General features: G+C 39.3%; 1 pseudogene; it reads right to left on the reverse strand.

Annotated features, from left to right (window-relative positions):
- Positions 1 to 15163: 15163 nt before the first annotated feature.
- On the reverse strand, positions 15164 to 16728 carry LOC105493076 (cell division control protein 42 homolog pseudogene; annotated as a pseudogene).
- Between the last annotated feature and the right edge of the window lie 1531 nt (positions 16729 to 18259).

Here is an 18259-nt window from a genome sequence, read left to right on the forward strand (position 1 = left end):
TGCTAGTCCTCCAAGTCTCCACTAGGTTAGCTAGATACAGAGTACTGACTGGTGTATCTACAAACCCTGAGCTAGACACAGAGTGCTGATTGGTGCACATATGATCTCCTGGCTAGACATAAAAGTTTTCCAAGTCCCCATCCAGTTCAGGAGCCCAGCTGGCTTCACCCAGTGGATCCTGCAACAGGGCTGCAGGCGGAGCTGCCCGCGAGTCCCAAGCCACGCCTGCACTCCTCAGCCCTTTGGCTGTCGATGGGACCGGGTGCCATGGAGCATGGGGCAGCGCCCGTGGGGGAGGTTCAGGATGCGCAGGAGCCCACTGCAGGGGGAGGAGCTCAGACATGGCGGGCTGCAGGTCCCAAGCTCTGCCCCACGGGGAAGCAGCTAAGGCCCAGGAAGAATTTGAGTGCGGTGCTGGTAGGCTGGCACTGCTGGGGGACCCGGCCCAACCTCCGCAGCTGCTGGCTTGGGTGCTAAGCCCCTCACTGCCCTGGGTCAGCGGTGCTGGCCAGCCACTCTGTGTGCAGGGCCCGCTGAGCCCGCGCCCACGCCCGTGCCCGCTGGAACTCACACCGGCCCATGAGTGCAGTCCCTGTTCCCACCCACGCCTCTCCTTCCACACCTCCCGGCAAGCAGAGGGAGGCGGCTCTGGCCTCAGCCAGCCCAGAGAGGGGCTCCCACAGTGCCGTGGCAGGCTGAAGGGCTCCTCAAGCACCGCCAGAGTGGACTCCGAGGCCGAGGAGGCACTGAGAGTGAGGGCTGCTAGCACATTGTCACCTCTCAATATGAGGCCAGTTTTTCCAGGGGCTTTATTGGCTCCATAAGTCAAGTTTGATTCCTTAAAGGAAAGCACACCATTCCAGTAAAAGCCTTGGTAAAATAACCAGTTTCTCCAATTGTGTCCTGTTAAAATGAAACAGATTCTTACTATACTTATGCAAATAACTATATTGCCATAAGTTAAAAATACTCACAAATCATTTCCAAATTCTAGAGAAATCAGGTAGAGAGAAAGAAATATGCTCCAAATTTTGTTCATAGGAGTATACTGAATTGTTAAAAGATGTCAATAGCTGAAAAGTTTCAAGACACTGAAAAACAAAACAAAGGGTCAGCAAATATCTTAAGCAAGAAGTCAAGAAGATTAGTTCAGTCCATGCAGTTAATTCCTGTTCTGCTTGATATTCATGAACATTTTAGCACTCCATGAGTCCTGAAAGTTTTTCCTCTATTCTGATGTTACAGTCTCCAAAGTTATCAGAAACTTGCATTGAAGAGCACCTGTTAAGAGTTTTATATTTGATTATAAAACCATCTTCTAAAGAGGACCAAAACAAGACAACAATTGTCTACAGATGACAAAAGTATTAGGGCAGCCATAGTCAAAGACACAATTGATGAGGAAATTTGTTACCCCTGTGGCACCCAATAATTTTAACATAACAATTATTATAATTACTGATAATGTACTCTAAGTTATATCAGAATTATAGGAGTTTCCCATAATTTTGGGACAGATACCAATAACATATTTATACAAATAAAGCCCAAAGAAAACCCAACACCATTTCATATTTGACAATGCTTCCTGTATAATTTTTGTACCAAATAAATCAAACTATGCTATTTTTTGGACTTTAGGGAACCCAATATGTTAAAGGACTAATTAGGTCAGAAAAAGACATAATTTATAAGTTGATGTTGGAAATTTTGTCAAATATCAAAGGTTTTAAACACTTGATATCACAAGACAGGACCACAGGTCTTTGTAAAATAAGTCATTTATTTAACCAAAGTGATAACTCAAAGTTTTTTTTTTAAAGGTGAAAACCTTTATTCTTTGAGAGAGGAGACTTAATTTTCCAAATAAGCCTTAATAATAATAGCTACAAGCCAGTTAAATTTGTTTTTCAAAATTTTGTAAACAATCTATAAAATTTTAATCTTGACCGAGCACAATGGGTTACGTCTGTAATCCCAGCACTTTGGGAGGGTGAGGCAGGTGGATCACAAGGTCAGGAGATCGAGACCATCCTGGCTAACACAGTGAAACCTCATCTCTACTAAGAATGCAAAAAATTACCTGGGCATGGTCACGGGCACCTGTAGTCCCAGCTGCTTGGGAGGCTGAGGCAGGAGAATGGTGTGAACCCAGGAGGCAGAGCTTGCAGTGAGCCAAGATCACACCACTGCACTCCAGCCTGGGCAACAGAGTGAGACTCCATCTCAAAAAAAAATTTATTCTTGACCATAAGATATAGCTTCCATAAGCCTTTTAAAATTACTATTATTATTATTATTATTATTATTATTTTGAGACAGAGTCTCGCTCTGTTGCCCAGGCTGTAGTGCAGTGGCGTGATCATGGCTCACTGCAACCTCCACTTCCCACGTTCAAGCGATTCTCCTGCCTCAGCCTCCTGAGTAGCTGGGATTATAGAAGCATGCCACTATGCCTGGCTTATTTTTTTATTTCTAGTGGAGACAGGTTTTTACCATGTTGGTCAGGCTGGTCTCAAACTCCTGACCTCATGATCCACTCTCCTTGTCCTCCCAAAGTGCTGGGATTACAGGCATGAGCCACCATGCCCGGCCCCATAAGCCTTTTGTAATGTTTATTAAGGAGTTGGTTAGTGCTTCAAAAAAACCTTGTTAATCCCACACAGGGGCCCATATGCTGGTCTTGTATCAGTGTGTCTTTGAAATTAATAATTAATTTATAGAGAAACTGAACTTTTTTATCTTTTAAAATTGACCCTTACAGTCTTATATGCCCACCTCTTCTGTAATAGTCCCTGGGCCTCAAGGAGTTCAATAGCTTTAATTTATTGCCCTGTGTCTCAGGAATGCAGTTTCTTTTTATTGGCATCTTCTATGCGGCCTGAAATGAGGCTTTGATTGGTGTCAATGTTTAAGATTTAGCAGGACTTGATGTCCCTTTTAGACCTAGGAATCAAAGCCCTGTAACTTAATGTCACAAGGACTTTAAAAGCACATACAGGAAGATACATAGATGTAATAACCTTTATTAAAAAATATTTTTCTCTCAATTCTTTTTCTAAGGAAACCAAAACTTAAATATGACAATTCGATCATATCAAAGTTCTTTTTTTATTTTTTTTTGAGACGGAGTCTCACTCTGTCACCCAAGCTGGAGTGCAGTGACTCGATCTCGGCTCACTGCAAGCTCTGCCTCCTGGGTTCATGCCATTCTCCTGCCTCAGCCTCCCGAGTAGCTGGGACTACAGGTGCCCACCACCACACCTGGCTAATTTTGTTTTTGTATTTTTAGTAGAGACGGGGTTTCAGTGTGTTAGCCAGGATGGTCTTGGTCTCCTGACCTTGTGATCCACCTGCCTCGGCCTCCCAAAGTGCTGGGATTACAGGAGTGAGCCACCACGCCTGGCGCCAAAGTTTTTTTTTTTAAACATAAATCCTCTTACTGTGACTTGCACCAACTGTTCATGACATGCTTGGACTTTCTGGTTTGTCTGAACATTCCTCCTTCTTAAACAACCAGTCATTTTATTTTAGGACTAAATTTACCATACAAGATTGTTTTTCATATAAAATTATTTCTCTTAAAGCTTTCTTACCACAAAATAGTTCTTTATTTTTATAACTTTCTTTATATTTCTTTTTTTTTTTTTGGTTCCTTTTGTTTTATACATAACCTTTAAATAAGCTTTGAATGAGACAAAACTTGTTCACATTTTTTTTAAAAGACACACTTTTTTTTTTTTTGCAACAATGTTTTCCTACAGTATATATTTATTGAGAAATACCCAAATAATGAAATATCTGTTATTTAATTCAGTATAGCTTTATATTCCAAATTATGACTGGTTTGGCTACAAGTATTTATCCCATTACATTTACATAATTACTTAATTTTAATTGTTTATGTAGATTATTTATGAAAACTGTGATGGTCATGATTCAAAGTTATGAAACCACCATTGCAAAATTATAACTGAGACAGTGAAAAAAGATTTGACCTAACTGACTCTATCTTGCTCTTAACCTTCAAGCTTTCCTTGTTCATTCTTGGGCATCGGCTGAACTAACTTTGGGAGGAACTTAGTTTATAGCTTTGAAACAAAGATGGTAACAGTCCTTTCCCAAAACAAACCTCCTTGTTGCCTGTGGACTAGATTGCCTAAAGCCACAAGATTGGAAGTTATGGTAATCTTACTAAATTTAAGATGCAGCTATATTCATTAAACCTATACTGATGTCTTATTTATTAAAAATTACACAACCAATCAAGATCATCCTGGTTAACACAGTGAAAACCCATCTCTACTAAAAATACAAAAAATTAGCCAGGTGTGGTGGTGGGCACCTGTAGTCCCAGCTACTTGGGAGGCTGAGGCAGAATTGCTTGAACCCAGGAGGCAGAAGTTGCAGTGAGCCAAGATCACACCACTGCACTCCAGCCTGGGCAACAGAGTGAGACTCCATCTCAAAAAAAAAAAAGAAAAAGACATTACACAAGCAAAGATCATTCTCTTTTGGGCCAGGTTTATAGTTTTGTAACCCCTATGCCACATTTTTGACACCTTACAGTATTTCGCTGGGATAAGTATGAAACTGCTTGATTAATAAATGCAAACAAAAATGTATGCTGGCAATTCTTAAGACATTTCTTTTTTTTTTTTTTTTTTGAGACGGAGTCTGGCTCTGTCGCCAAGGCTGGAGTGCAGTGGCTGGATCTCAGCTCACTGCAAGCTCCGCCTCTCGGGTTTACACCATTCTTCTGCCTCAGCCTCCAGAGTAGCTGGGACCACAGGTGCCCGCCACCTCGCCCGGCTAGTTTTTTGTATTTTTTAGTAGAGACGGGGTTTCACCATGTTAGCCAGGATAGTCTCGATCTCCTGACCTAGTGATCCGCCGGTCTCAGCCTCCCAAAGTGCTGGGATTACAGGCTTGAGCCACCGTGCCCGGCCAAGACATTTCTAATATTACTTTACCAATAATTTTACAGCTAGCTTATTTATTAAATATTTTAATTAAGTTATATGAACTTGTATAACGTTTTCTTTCTTAGTATCTGATTTAAGTGCTTTTATTTTTTGTAAGCCAATTAGAACTCTTTTATATATTTTTAGTAGTGAAACATTGTGTACACAACACATAAATACATAGGTTAGGTATGTTAATGTTTTTATAGATTCATAAAAACCTTTTTTTCCTATATTAGACTTTTAGATTCTTGATAACCTGTTTTACAACCCTGGGCAATTGTCAGCTAAATAGCCTTAAATATGCATATTAAAGGAAGCAACTCAGGTGAAAGTCAAATAGCAACATTTACTTTATAAAATACAAAGAGAAAAAGGTTGGATTATAGGAATTATAAAGTCCTTTAAAATATATACAAACACACACACAAAAATCCTATAGCTTTTACTTCAGAACTTTTAGCCATGAGATAAATACAAATTTACCGGCTTGCAAAAAAATAAAAAACTTGTTGGATCTAAACAGTGGTTTTTATCTTAATAGAAAAATAACAGCAGATTTAGAGCGGCAGAAAAGAAGAAATAGAGAAAAGGGGAACTTACGAACGCTCTAGTTTGCAGGTCTACTTTAGGGCTATTTTTCCTTAATGTAAATGTGCACAAAGACCATATTATTTCCATAAACTTTGGCAAGCAGAGGTGCCATTAAATCTACAGAGTGCTCAAAAGGAGGTCCTTCTCCTTGTTTTTTCCTCACTTGTTTCTTGCTTTTTTTTTTTTTTTTTGAGACAGAGTCTTGCTCTGTCGCCCAGGCTGGGGTGCAGTGGCCGGATCTCAGCTCACTGCAAGCTCCACCTCCCGGGTTTAGACCATTCTCCTGCCTCAGCCTCCCGAGTAGCTGGGACTACAGGCGCCCGCCACCTTGCCCGGCTAGTTTTTTGTATTTTTTAGTAGAGACGGGGTTTCACCGTGTTAGCCAGGATGGTCTCGATCTCCTGACCTCGTGATCCGCCCATCTCGGCCTCCCAAAGTGCTGGGATTACAGGCTTGAGCCACCGCGCCCGGCCTGCTTTTTTTCTTAAAAGGAGGAACTGAGCTGTGGTCAAGGTTTCTGTGTGGTGGATTGACATGTGCTGCTTGTGGGCAGGACTCTACACTGTGTCACCACTGAGTTGTTTCCACCCTTTTATGTGCCTCAGTTTCTCTCTCCAAAGGTCTGTGACCTCAGAGAGGGCTCAAAATGCCAAGTGGTCAGCCCTCATATGTGTTTCCTGGATGAGTCATTTTTAAAATTAAGTTTTTGGAGGGATTTCCCTGCAGGGCCACTGCATGTCATGGGGGATCAACCCCTCAGACACTCCCATGAGGCCCAGGGGTGCCTTTTGGCTGGGAGGGGCAAAAATGCCCTTCCTTTTCACAGCTGAGAAAACTCAGTTTCATTAACATATGGCAACAACAATTCAGTTCCTCATGCAAAGTCACACAGAAAAACCAAATTAAGATTAAATTTGGGAGAAAAAGCAATAGATGACCCTTTAGAACGCATCTCTGAACTAGAATTAGGATCCTTAAACAACTTCAGAAGGGAACAAACAACAAAGAAACCCAACAATTGATCACTGAGTGCTCTAATCGTAAGGAGAAATTAAGACTAGCTGGTTGTTATCTTAACTTTGGCCAAGACAAACCCCAATTCAGTTACTTACCTAGGGATGGGTCTCAGGCTGAAGACTACTCTCTACCATCCTAGAAGCAGAAAAAACAAACTCATCTTCCCTGTTGGAAGTGAGCTCAAACTCCACAAAGGAGTTACCTGCCTTTCATCATTATGGAAGCAGGAAAAACTTGCCTTACTTGTGTTGGAAGCAAGTAAACCTCCAAGGAAAAGAGGAGTTGTACAGCAAAATACACTTCAGATCCTGACCAAATTTTGGGAGATCAGGGCTTCTCTGGAGGGGGTGCTCTCAGACTTCAGCAAACTGTCTTTTTGGTTTGAGCCATAATGTTAGCTCATGCTGGTACCAAGCACCAATAGGAGATTTGTCAAAAGTCAGGGGCATCTCCATTCACAATCCCCCCGTGGCTACCAAAATGTGAACCCTGAAAATCTGAGACATGTCTCAGTTATTTTAGAAAGTTTATTTTGCTAAGGTTGAGGATGAGCCCATGACATAGTCTCGAAGTCTTAACAACATGTGCCCAAGGTGGTCAGGGCAAAGCTTGGTTTTATACATTTTAGGGAGACATGGGACATCAATGTATGTAAGAAGTATATTAGTTCCCTCCCAAAGGTAGGGAGGGTTCAAAGCAAGGAACCCCCAATGCTGGGGGCTTCCAGGTCACAGGTAGGTGACAGACAAATGGTTGCATTCTTTTGAGTTTCTGATAAGTCTTTCCAAAGGAGCTAATCAGAATATGCATCTACCTCTGTGAGCAGAAGGATGACTTTGAATAGAATGGGAGGCCGATTTGTCCTGAAGAGTTCCCAGTTTGAAGGGGCCCAAGATATTTTCCTTTCACAGGGGGTACCCATTTGTTGATTCTCCTTTCTTCTGTGGACATCTTGTGATTTCCTCTCTTTCCATCTATGGGACACGCCAGTCTTTTTGGTCTTCAGGTGTAAACACTCAGCTGGGAAACTGAGATCCTAGAAAACACAGCTGGACAGAAATACAGGTCATTGCATTTGTAGCTAGTGAGACTTTTCTTTCTTCTAGCTGCCTCTGGTTTGATTGTGGATCTTGAGAGGATTGCTTTTCACCTCTTTGGAGATTTCTAGTTCAACCTTCCTTGGTTAAGTCACAACATTAGGTAAGGTTTATTGGTTTTGATGAGTTACTAGAAAAGTCACCTTTAAAAAAAAAAAGCTGGTTACAGTGTTTATAAAAGATAATTTCACAAGTAAAGTAGGCTAGCTGCTTTTTCAGAGTCATATATCCTGAGTCAAGGCATAGGGCACGCTTTTGTTGCCTTATTCATTAAGGGGATCCACCCTGAAGTCAACAATCTAATCAAGAAACAGGTTAAGTTGAAAAGACCATCTCTCTAACCATATTGGTCTCCAAAACATGACTGCTGGAGTTTACCTAGTTATTTTGAAACTCTTTGTAAAATAAATTTACATCTATAAAGAAAATTTCTATTTGTAAAGGCATCTTTCTCCTGCATTCAAACCACTAGAAACTTTTAAGATAGAAAAGACATTTGCTTAATATTTACACAGCAAGCCTTACCTATGTTTAAGATACTTTCCCTGTCAATCTTGTTTTGACAGAGCCTTTACCTGTGTTCTTCTTGTCTCACGAATAACACTGCTTAGATTTATTGTGTGCCTTTGGGATGTAAATTTTCACTTAAGGAACCATCCTATTAGAAGTGCAAATTTAGGATTGCCTAGCTAACAATTGTTTAGGGCTTGGCAGTTTAAATTGGGGAGAGAAATCATTTGAAAACGGGAAAATGAGAAACCTAATAAAGCTATAAAATCTCCTGTCTGTGAGTCTGTATGTCTATATGTGTCATGTGTATGTTATATTTTACCACCAAAATATATGAAAGAACTCTAATTAATTGGCTTAAAGAAAAAGTAGGTGCTTAAACTAAACATCTTATCAGAAAAATAGAAAGTAACTCAAATGCCTCTTAGTATACATGACTTGAGTATGTTTTTGGTAAATAAGATGTTTTGTTTTCTACAGTCAATTTTTTGGGGGCTATTTATAGCTTATGAAAATTGAATAAAGCATATTTTTGTGAGCAAAATTGAAACATTTATATTTATCTGGTTTTTCCAGAATTTGGAAACTATCTAAGTATTTTTAATTTATAACGACATAGTTATTTGCCTAAGTTCATCAATAATGTTTTCTTTTATAAGAGGACACATTGGAGACACTGATAATTTTACCAAAGCTTGGACTGGAAAGGCATATTTTCAGATATGACTAGATTGCTTTAAGGAGTGGAGGTTGGTTTTACCAAACTGATAAAAGGGCCCTTGGAAAGACTGGCCCAATACTTTGTCTGTACAGTTTCCTTACAAAGTTTGTGACCTTATGGTAAGTAAAAATGCCACCTTCTGACAGGTCCATGAACCTCAGAATACTTCGGGACATTGAGAAGAGTTTACCCAATTCATACAGGCATTGCAGGCACAGTCCGATGGTGAATCCTTGGCTTGGCCTTCTAGCCCCAAGAGGCTTTTAAAAGTCTAATCTGATATTCCTTATGAAAAAGTACCAGCAAAGCCAACTTACGAGAACCTTTATGGCGGATCACTATTCTTGCTGTACTTTATGCAAATAATAAGGCAAGTATAGTAAGACTATAAAACTTATTTTACAAATAACTTGGTACTACTAAAATTTATCTTTGGTAGAAACGGAGAACTTGGGAGAGCAAAATTATGTTTCAGAAGCAAATTGTAGAACACCTGTTTTGAGATTCTAGCCCTAATCATTATTTTTGTAGAGATGGGGTCTCACTATGTTGCTAAGACTGGTTATGAACTCCTGGTCTCAAGCAGTCCTTTCACCTTGGCCTCTCAATATAGTGGGGTTATAGGCATGAACCACCACACCAAGCCTGCCACTTCTTTTCCTTTCTTTCTTTCTTCCTTCCTTCCTTCCTTCCTTCCTTTCTCTTTCTCTTTCTTTCTTTCTTTCTTTCTTTCTTTCTTTCTTTCTTTCTTTCTTTCTTTCTTTCTTTCTTTCTTTCTTTCTTTCTTTCTTTCTGTCTCTCTCTCTCTCTCTCTCTCTCTCTCTTTCTTTCTGTCTCTCTGTCTCTCTTTCTTTCTTTCTTTCTTTCGGAGACGGAGTCTCACTGTGTCGCCAGGCTGGAGTGCAGTGGTACAATCTCTGCTCACTGCAACCTCAGTCTCCTGGGTTCAAGCTATTCTCCTGCCTCAGCCTCACAAGTAGCTGGGACTATAGGCATGCGCCATCACGCCCAGCTAATTTTTGTATTTTTAGTAAAGATGGGGTTTCACCATGTTGGCTAGAATGGTCTCAATCTCTTGACTTTATGATCTGCCCACCTAGCCTCCCAAAGTGCTGGGATTACATGTGTGATTCACCGCGCCTGGCCACCTGCCACTTCTTTAAAAAAAATCCAGTTGTAAGGACTACTAATCAGAATGTAAATTAAGGGCAACTTGAATCTATGCTCCTGGGTGACCATCTTTAATCCTTTTTTTGAGACAACGTCTTACTCTGTCACACAGGCTGGAGTGCAGTGGTATGACCTGCCTCCCAGGCTTAAGTGATCCTCCCACCTCAGTCTTCCAAATGTCTCTGGCCACAGGCCTGAGCCACTATGCCAGGATAATTATTGTATTCTCTGTTGAGACAGGGTCTTGCTATGTTGCCCAGACTGGTCTTGAACTCCTGAGCTCAGGAAATCCACTCACCGTGGCCTTTCAAAGTGCTGGGATTATACGCATGAGGTACCATGCTTGGCTGATCCTTAATCTTTATACTTGAATAAGTTCTCTTTTAACTAGACTCTGAACTTTTTGATTATTTCAGTTTGACCCTATACTCTGATGTATGTAATAAAGGGTTTGAAGTTATTTGTTTGAAAGACGTATCTTACTATGTAAGGCTTCCCTGCAAGTAGCAGTATATTAGTGAATACATGTATGTGTAAAGTAAAGATTTTATAGACACATTTAATAAATCTAACAATATTACTTATTAGCTGTATTGTTAACAGTGTTAATTCACTCATTGTAAATGGTTACCAAGTTATAATATCTGTAGTGATATCCAAAACATACTTACTTCAAAGATATTTTGTAGCATGAGGCTTACAGGCTTTGTAACCACCATTTTCAGCAAACTAACACAAGAACAGAAAACCAAACACTGCATGCTCTCACTCATAAGTGGGAGTTGAACAATGAGAACACATAGACCCAGGGAGGGGAACACCACACACCAGGGCTGTCGATGGGTGGGGGCCAAGGCGAGGGATAGCATTAGGAGAAACACCTAATGTAGATGACAGGTTGATGGGTGCAGCAAACCACCATGGCACGTGTATATCTATGTAACAAACCTGCACGTTCTGCACATGTATCCCAGAACTTAAAGTATAATAATAATAAAAAAGTGTTACTTCGAGGCCGGGCGCGGTGGCTCAAGCCTGTAATCCCAGCACTTTGGGAGGCCGAGGCGGGTGGATCACGAGGTCAGGAGATCGAGACTATCCTGGCTAACATGGTGAAACCCCGTCTCTACTAAAAATACAAAAAACTAGCCGGGCGTGGTGGCGGGCGCCTGTAGTCTCAGCTACTTGGGAGGCTGAGGCGGGAGAATGGCGTGAACCCGGGAGGCGGAGCTTGCAGTGAGCCGAGATCACGCCACTGCACTCCAGCCTGGGAGACACAGCGAGACTCCGTCTCAAAAAAAAAAAAAAAAAAAAAAAAAGTGTTACTTCAATGAATCAATGTAATATATGAAGTGTGACTACACCTATGTTTAAAAGATAATTTTAAGAATGTTACTTATGAGTTGCATTAATAAATAGTATTAATTCAATCAATAAAAGTGTTTACCAATGTCTAAAGTATGTATGTGTTTAAACATACTTCCTTAATAAAAACTTTTTCTTATATATGTTACTTCTTTGTTGTGAAGAGGGTTATGTCAGTTATGCATATTATGTATGAAGTGTTTGTAGATACATTTAAAATGATTCTAATAATTTTCTTAAAACTGATGCTAACAATGTGAATTCAGTGAGTGTAAGTGGCAAGCAGACCATAATATATGTAATAAAGTGTTTAAAGATACTCCTTTAAAATATTTTTAAAAACCATCTGCCCGCCTCGACTTCCCAAAGTGCTGGGATGATAGGCGTGAGCCACCACCTCCAGCCTATTTCTTTTTAAGAGTATTCATTGTTGCATACATAAATGCTACCGATTTTTATATGTTGATTTTGTATCCCTAACTTTACTGATTCATTTGTCAGTTCTAACCAATTTTTTTGTAGAATATTTAGGGTTTTCTAAATACAAGATCATGTTGTTTGAGAACGAGGATAATTTGACTTCTTGCTTTCCAATTTACATGCCCTTTATTTCTCTTTCTTTTGCTTGATTGGTCTGATAGGACTTCTAATATTATATTGAATAAAAGTGGTGAAAGTGGGTATCCTTGTTTTGTTCCAAAACTTAGAGAAAACAGTTCCAATTCTTTCCAGTTTGCAGTTAGATGTGGGTTTGTCATATTTAGTCTTTTATTTCATTGAAGTACATTTCTTCTCTACACAGTTTGTTGAATGTTTTACTATAAAGTTGGATTTTAATTATACTGTATTTACTGTACACTCTATTTATTTTACTATGAAGTCGAATGCTTTTTAAACATCAATTGAAATAATAATATGGTTTTGGTTTTGGTTCTGTTAATGTGATATATGAGATTTTATTGATTCATGTATGTTGAATCATGCTTGCATCCTGGGATGAATCCTATTTAATCATGGTGAATGATCTTTTCAATATGGATTGAGTGAGGATTTTCTAGTATTTTGTTGAGCACATTTTTGTCTATGTTCGTTGAAGATATTGTCCTGCCTGTAGTTTGCTATTGTTATATCCTTATCTGGGTTTAGTATCAGGCAAATGCTATCTCACAGAATGTGTTTGGAAGTATTCCCTCCTTTTTAATTTTTTTTTTTTTTTTTTTTTTTTTTTTTGAGACAGAGTCTTGCTCTGTTGCTCAGGCTGGAGTGCAGTGGTGTGATCTCAGCTCACTGCAAGCTCCAGCCCCTGGGTTCATGCCATTCTCCTGCCTCAGACTCCCAAGTAGCTGGGACTACAGGCCACCACTCCTGGCTAATTTTTTGTATTTTTTTTTTTTTTTTTAGTAGAGACAGGATTTCACTGTGTTAGCCAGGATGGTCTTGATCTCCTGACCTCATGATCCACCTGCCTCGGCCTCCCAAAGTGCCAGGATTACAGGCGTAAGCCACCGTGCCCGGCCTCTTTTTAATTTTTTTTTTTTTAAAGAATTTGAATAGAATTGGTATCAGTTCCTTTTTTTTTTTTTTTTTTTTTGGAGACGGAGTCTTGCTCTGTCGCCGAGACTGGAGTGCAGTGGCCGGATCTCGGCTCACTGCAAGCTCCGCCTCCCGGGTTTACGCCATTCTCCTGCCTCAGCCTCCCGAGTAGCTGGGACTACAGGCACCCGCCACCTCGCCCGGCTATTTTTTTGTGTTTTTTACTAGAGACGGGGTTTCACCGGGTTAGCCAGGATGGTCTCAATCTCCTGACCTCGTGATCCGCCCGTCTCGGCCTCCCAAAGTGCTGGGATTACAGGCTTGAGCCACCGCGCCCGGCCGGTATCAGTTCCTTTTTAAGCGTTTGGTAGAATTCATCATTGAAGCCAGATCCTTGGCTTTTTGCTGATGGGGGACTTGTTATAATGCCTTAAATCTCATTACTCTGACTGGTTTTTTTCATATTTTCTATTTCTTCATGGATCAGTCTTGGTAGGTTGTTTGTGTGCAGGAATTTACGCACTTCTTCCAGGTCTTCCAGTTTGTGGCTATACAGTTGTTCAGAATAGTTTTTAATAATTATTTGCATTTTTGTGATATCAGTTGTTATGTCTCCTTTTTCATTTCTGATTTTATTTCTTTGGGTCTTCTATCCTTTTTTAGTCTAGCTAAAGATTTGTCTCTTGTATCTGTTCAAATCCTCAACGTTTTGTTTGTTTGGTCATTTGTATACCTTCTTAGTCTCAATTTTACTGATTTTTCCTCTCATCTTTATTATTTCTTTGCTTCTACCAAATTTGGATTTAGTTTGTTTTTGCTTTTCTAGTTACTTTAGTATATTGTTATGTTGTTTATATAAAACTTTTCTGTTTTTTTTAAATGTAAGCACTTACTGCAATAAACTTCCCTCTCATCACTGCTTTTGTTGTATTCTTCAGTTTTTTTGTATATTGCATTTCTATTTTTGTTTCCAAACATTTTAAAATTTTCTTCTTCTTTACTGAACCACTGAATATTCAGAAGCATGTTCTTTAATTTCCATGTGTTTGTGTAGTTTCCAAGGTTCCTCGTTATTGTTGTCAAGATTTTTTCTTTTGTGGTTAAAAAAAAAGATATAATTTTGACTTTTTTTGCATTTGTTGAGGATTATTTTGTAGCCTAACATATAGGCCTGGAGAATGTTTCACATGTTGATGAGAATTATATGTACTCTGAAGCTACTGACTGACATGTTCTATAAATGTCAGGCTCATTTGGTCAAGTGTGTAGCTTAACTCCAATTTTGTGGTGGTTGTTGATTTACTGTCAGAATGAGCTGTTCTTTCCTCAGAGTGTTGAAGTACCCTACTATTAATATATTGCAGTTTTCTCTCTGTTTAGATCTATTAATGTTTGCTTTATGTACTCGGGTGCTCTTGTTTTGAGTATATATTTATAATTGTTATATTTTCTTGCTAGATTGACTCCATTTTTTAGACAGGGAAAAAATTTTCTTAAATTACAAACTCAATTCATTTGGTGTATTTCAAAGGTGCAATACTTTTCTTCATTTATCAGTGAGAGAAGTTAGAAATTAACTTCCCCAAAAAATCAGCAAATGGCAAACAAATGTCCTTGAAAGTCACAATCACATATAGTGTGTCCTAGAAAAGAGAAGGGGCAAGACAAGCTCCACCCACTTTCATGAGTTTCATCCAATACTGGATCTACTCCAGGGTGGGGAGAAAAGGCAGCTTTCAAAAAGCCACATGTTACTAAATGAGGCATTTACTCTACTCCTTCCTAAGAGCACCAGATGAGGAACATGTTTTCTAAACTAGATCTAGGAAGTGGAAGGTGGAATCAATCCATCCTCCTCCCCTTAAGGGCTATCCACTGGTTAATGAATTTAAAAAAACAAGACTAAAAACAAACCCCACACACAATCCTCGAAAAAAAGAGGAGAAAAAAAAAAAAACTCAAAACACTAAGATGTCCCAGATTACTCTCCAGAGTGGAACCAGGGAGCAGCTTCAACAATTCGTTAGTCTGTATACCTTGCTTTTAAACAAACAAAAAATTATTTTTTCAAGCTACAAAACAAAAACTAGTACTAATCACTTTTCTGACAATACACAATTACTCAAAGTCACCTAGTCCTGGGAGGGGGAAGGGGCCATACCTATGGCCTTATCTCACGTGAGTGTATGTGGGTAGGTGCAGGGCATTTGCCATTATTGCAAAAATGAACTTTAATTTTTAATCTTTAGTTTGATTTAAACACTGCTTTTAGTATGATGCCAGCACCAGCTGGGCAGAAAGGGCTCTGGAGAGATGTTCATAGCAGCACACACCTGCGGCTCTTCTTTGGTTCTGGAGGCTCCAGGGCAGCCAATATTGCTTCGTCAAACACATTCTTTAGGCCTTTCTGTGTGAGTGCGGAACACTCCACATACCTTACAGCCTTCAGGTCACGGACCAACTTTTCAGCAGTCTCTGGAGTGATAGGCTTCTGTTTGTTCTTGGAAAGTTTCTCAATAGTAGGGGGGTCATCTCTGAGGCCAATTTGGATCCCAACAAGCAAAAAAGGAGTCTTTGGACAGTGGCGAGTTATCTCAGGCACCCACTTTTCTTTCGCATTTTCAAATGAAGGTGGAGAGACCACTGAAAAACAGACTAGATATACATCTGTCTGTGGATAACTCAGTAGTAGTAATCTGTCATAATGCTCTTGCTCTGCAGTATCAAAAAGCCCAAGAGTATATGGGTCTCCACCAATCATAACTGACTGCATAATTGTCAAAAACAGTCAGCACATGTTCCGATGGAAATTTGTTTGTTGTGTAGGATATCAGGAGACTTGTTTTACCAACAGCATCATCGTCCACAACAACACACTTAATTGTCTGTATTGCTGAAATAGTTTTGTATCCACCTTAAATACTTAAAATATGATGTTGACCTCAGCTTCTCCACTGGGGTGTTCGAAATTGACCCCTTTATCATTACATAGTGACCTTCTTTATCTTTTTACATTTACTTGTGGTCTATTTTATATGATATAAGTATTGCCACTCCTGCTCTTTTTTGGTTTCCATTCGCATGGAATTTTTTCTCATCCTGTCATTTTCAGTTTCTACGTGTCTTTACTGATGAAATGGGTTCATTGTAGGCAGTGTGTATATGAATCTTGTTTCTTTATTCATTCATCCACTCAGTGTCTTTCAATTGAAGAAATGAGTTCATTCTTTTGATAAATAAGTACTGATAAATAAGTACTATTGTCATTTTGTGACTTGTATCTTTGTTGTTTTGTAACTCCTCTCTTTCTCACTGTCTCTTCTTTGTGGTTAACTTTCTATGGTACTGTGTTTTAATTTGTTGCTTTTTATTTTCAGTGTATTTATTAGAACATTTTGTTTTGTGATTATGAAGATTACAAAAATATCTTAAAGTGATGACTTTAATCACAAAATAATATAAACAAAAAAACTAAGAAAGCTCTACACTTCCCCACATTTTGAATTTTGTTATGTCACTTTACGTATCTTTGTATTTCTTCTCTCTTAACAGGTTCTGTAGATACTTTTGTTTTTGATAGATTTGTCTTTTAGTCATCATACTAAAATGATAAGTGGACTGCATACTACAGTTACAATTACAAAATTTTGAGTTTGTCTGTGGGCTTATTATTACCACTGGTTTTTGTAACTTTAGATGTTTTCTTTTTTGCACATTTGTGTTTTTCTCTTTCAGACTGAAGAAGTTTCTTTGGCATTTCTTGTCAGAGGGGTCTGATGGGATGCATTCTCTTAACTTTTGTTTGTCTGAGAAAGACTATCTCCCCTTCGTGTTTGAAGGATAGCTTTGCTGGGTACAGTATTCGCAGTTGACAATTTTAGTCTTTCAGTACTTTACATATACTCCCACTCTCTCCTGGGTTGGACAGTTGCCATTTAGAAGTCTGTTGCCAGTCATTTGGAGCTCTTTTATATTATTCACTTATTTTCCCTTGCTGCTTTTAGTATTTTATTTGTCTTAGGCCTTTGAGGGTTTTATTATCCTATGTCCTAGTGTAATCTTATTTGGCTTTACTCTGTCTGGTGATCTCTGACCTTCTTATACTTGGAGATTTATATCTTTCCCAAATTTTGGAAAGTTTTCTGTTATTATTTCTTTGAACAGACTTTCATTTTTTTCCTCTTTTTCTTTTTTGAGAAGGAGTCTCACTCTGTCACCCAGGTTGGAGTGCAGAGGAATGATCTCAGCTCACTGCAACCTCTGACTCCCAAGTTCAAGCAATTATTTTGCCTCAGCCTCCTAAGTGGCTGGGATTACAGCTGCACACCACTACACCTGGTTAATTTTTGTAATTTTAGTAGAGACAAGGTTTCACCACGTTAGTCAGGCTGGTCTTGAACTCCTGACCTTCAGTGATCCACCTGTCTCAGCCTCCCAAAATGCTGGGATTACAGGCATGAGCCACTGCACCCTGCCTCTTTGAATAAACTTTCTATTCCTTGCTTTTGCTCAGCTTCCTCTTGAATATCAGTAATTCTTAGATTTACTATTTCGATGTGATTATCTATATCTTATAGGCATTCTTTACTACTTTTCATTCTTTTCTTTTATCTCATCTGACTGTGTATTTTCCATCAGCTTGTCTTTAAGCTCACTGATTTCTTTCTCTGCTTGATTTATCTGCCATTGAGAGCCTCTCATGAATTTTTGTTCAGCCGATATACTTCTTAGTCTTAGGATTTCCCTTTGATGTTTTTAAAAAATAATTTCAATCTTTTCCTCAAATTTCTCTGATACATTTCTGAATTGCTTTTCTGTATTATTTTGTGTATCACTGAGTTTCCTTAAAAATATTATTTTTGGAGCTGGGCGCAGTGGCTCACGCCATAATCCCAGCACTTTGGGAGGCTGAGGTGGGCATATCATGAGGTCAGGAGTTCGAGACCAGCCTTGCTAACATGGTGAAACCCCGTCCCTACTAAAAAAATACAAAAGTTAGCTGGGTGTGGTGGCAGGTGCCTGTAAACCCAGGTACTTGGGAGGCTGAGGGAGGAGAATCACTTGAACCCAGGAGGCAGAGGTTGCAGTGAGCCGAGATCATGCCATTGCACTCTAACCTGGGTGACAAGAGCAAGACTTCATCTCAAAAAAAAAATTACTATTTTGGATTCTTGATCAGAGAGACTAACTATCACTGTTTAGTTAGTGTTGGCCAGTGGCTTCTTGCTTTGTCCACTTGGGAAGATTATGGTTTTTTTGTCTGCTGTTTTCTCTTATGAATGTACATC

Source organism: Macaca nemestrina, chromosome 4 (assembly GCF_043159975.1).
Source record: "Macaca nemestrina isolate mMacNem1 chromosome 4, mMacNem.hap1, whole genome shotgun sequence".
Taxonomy (NCBI): Eukaryota; Metazoa; Chordata; class Mammalia; order Primates; family Cercopithecidae; genus Macaca; species Macaca nemestrina.